This window comes from Rutidosis leptorrhynchoides, chromosome 5 (genome assembly GCF_046630445.1).
Source record: "Rutidosis leptorrhynchoides isolate AG116_Rl617_1_P2 chromosome 5, CSIRO_AGI_Rlap_v1, whole genome shotgun sequence".
NCBI classification, from domain to species: Eukaryota; Viridiplantae; Streptophyta; class Magnoliopsida; order Asterales; family Asteraceae; genus Rutidosis; species Rutidosis leptorrhynchoides.
This window is the reverse complement of record NC_092337.1, coordinates 57,520,158-57,523,375: the sequence shown is the minus strand read 5'-3', so window position 1 is coordinate 57,523,375 and position 3,218 is coordinate 57,520,158.

The window sequence follows — 3,218 nt, the reverse complement described above, 5'->3', positions numbered from 1 at the left end:
TATCCAAATAAGAGTAGTTTCCCCCTTTGAAACGGTGATGGCTTGTCATTTGACTCCACACACCGTGTGTATCAAAATTCTCATCTATCTTTCTACCGTTTAGTATCAATCCTCTACAATCGGCAGACGCTAATTCCTCAGGCGTATATATACGTAAAGCCTGAGCCATGTCCAGTAAAGACATGTGGCGCATCGAACCGCCTAACAAAAATCTAATAAAAGAACGATCGGTTAAACTAGCTACCCGATCATTCAACTCTATACTACATAACAACTCTTCACACCATACTTTATATACAGGTCTGCGTATGGTGAATAAACATATCCAGTCATTAAAAGAAGAATTACCATACCTCTGTACCAGTAATTCCCTAATTGGCCCGGCCAATTCTACAGCTTCTAAGGGTCCCCATTCTATGACCCTCGGTACCTCAACAACCTTGGAATGAAGAGTATGCAAACCCCGTTGATATTTTGGATAATCTATCCAAAGTCTGTCAAATCTCAGGTTCGGGTGCAACTCTTCCAAATGCATATCGGAAAAGGTCATGACTGGATGAGGTACATCCTGCTTGTAGTAGTTATCTACCTCCTGTTGTTCCAAATTCTCAGCAGGAGCATGGCGGGCTTGGGATGAAGATTCACCCCTTTCATTCTGCAAAACACATCAAACACAAATTTTGTGCATCCAAATATGCATTAGTGTCAGCAAAATCATCAATCAAAATAATTACAATGACATTATCAATTTATATCAAACTTAAGCTTATTTTCACATTTTTATCAAATCTACACTTTTTCAAATAAGCATATACGAAAATTTTCGCCAAGTTCATAAGCATTCAACTCAAATAACATGTCAAAATAATCATTACTAGCAAATAAACAAGTCTCAAATGGCATTATCTTTCAAAAATCAAGTTCATGAATTTTAGACTTGAAAAAGTCCACTTTAATTCTCAAAATCATGTTTAGGCTCAAAGTTTGGATCATTTAACTACCTAGACATGTTACACTACTCAATTTAGCAACAATTCATGACAAAAATCGGCCATAACCTGTTTATATCAAAAAGCCCCAAATTGCTCAAGAACACAAACCCTAGATTATTCAAAATTTGAAGTTTAAGGCTTCTAATCATGTTAAACAGCATCAATCTAGGTTATACAAGCATAATACATAAACAATTTAAGTCTAATTACACTAAAAAGCATCAAAATCAAATTGGGGAAAAATAGCTCAAGAACACAAAATTTCGAATTAAATGGTGTTTAGGTGTAGAAATTTACCGTTTTTCTTGAGTAATTCTTAGATATCATCCTTCTCAACATGATTTTAGCAAAAAATTTGGTGATTAACGGTTAAAAATTGAGATTTTTGGGGGTGATTTTCGGGTTTTTTCGGGGTTTTTTCGAGCTGTATTTTTGCAGTTTTTGTGTGTGGGAGCTGATCAGTTCGTGCAGCTCTCTATATTTTTTTTTCTGTAATTTGGTCCCTCCGCGAGTCGCGGAGGTTTTGCACTGCAAACTCCGCGAGTCGCGGAGTTTGGTATTTTTTTTTTTTTTTTTTTTTTTATAATCTTTAACTTTTGAAAACAATTAAGAAATTAATTTTAAAATTTTGTTTCCCTTGTTATTTAGGACGAGGTCGTTTCGGATCGATGTCCTAGTCCGTCCCTCGACAAAATTTTAAAATTTGTCTTTTTGTAGCGATTGTTTTAAAAGCTAAGATTTTTGGGTTTTTTAATTTTTTTTTTTTGGCATACTTTAAATCAATAAGATTAAAAATAATGATAATAAAAGTTCTCGTCCCTCCCTCGGGTAAAGCAATTTCGGTTCAAAGACCTAGTCTTCAACTTACGACGAATTTTAAAAATCATATTCTTAACTTAATGAGATAAAGTAAATTTTTGTTTTTAAATTCACACAACTTAAATATAAAATTCAAAATTAAAAATTAAAAATTCACACCAAACTTAAAATTTGAAATGCATAAAATTAAAATTTCATATTTTTAAAAATTAAAAATTCACACCAAACTTAATTTAAAAATTCATAAATTCATACCAAACTTATATTAATTTTTCAAATATTTACAATTTTAAATATATTGTTTTTACAAAGTTTACAATATTAATTTAAGATTTAAATATTAATTTTAAAAACATAATAAAATTAAAAATCTTTTTGTCTTTTTTATCCCACTTTAATCAATCAAATATTATCAAAAATATGCGCCCCTCTTTTCGGTAAAGTAATTTCGGTTCCAAGACCTAATTTAACTCATGACGAATTTTTGAAATATTTTGGGTTGATTGATTAAAGATATTTATACCTTAAGAATAAACGTTAAATTTCGCAGTGATGTAATAAATTTTTGAAGGATATCAATAATTTCGGTCGCCAAACCTAATTTTATTTAATACCAATTTAATACTTTTTAGCGAACAAATTAGCGTTTATTATCAAAAGGTTAAAAATAAATAAAAATTAAAAACTGTACAGACATACCTGTGAAATAGATTTCTTAGTTATATGATCTATTCCATTCATAAGATAGTCGGTTTAATTGGTTTTCCATGGCTGCATAAGCGTAACCTCGAGCATTCATTGTCTTTTCTTCTAAACATATGAACGGTCCGTCTCTGCATAAAGTAACAAATTCGGTATTTGAATAGGTTTGATTATTTGAACATTTACCTCCATGTGACCATTTTCCGCATTTGTGACATCTTTCTAGGTGTCGTGCTCTTCTTTTCGCTGCGGATTTTGATTTTCCTTTACCAAATTGTAACTTATTATCTTCGCATCTGGATCCTTTTCTAACTCCGTCCATTCTTTCTCTGATTACTGATACTAATTCGCTCGGTAGTATATCATTATTTCTTTTAGTGATCAAAGCGTGTAGCATTAGACCATGGTTTAGTTCACAGGCAGTCTTCATTTCGTAAAAACCTAAAAAAATAAAAATTCAGAATGGGGGGAGAAGACTAGTTCTTTAGGGTCTGCTAGGGAAAGACCATACGTGTTCCATTTTCGAGAACTACACGAAAACAGACAATCTAACTCTAACAGAAATACATATTATCTTTTAAAGACTTGATTCTCCCCACACTTAGTTAGCTGTGGTGTCGAAATTGTGAGTAACTTCGTTGTCGACTTCCATCGGACCATGTATGTAATGTTTAACTCTGTGACCATTAACTTTAAATTCAATCC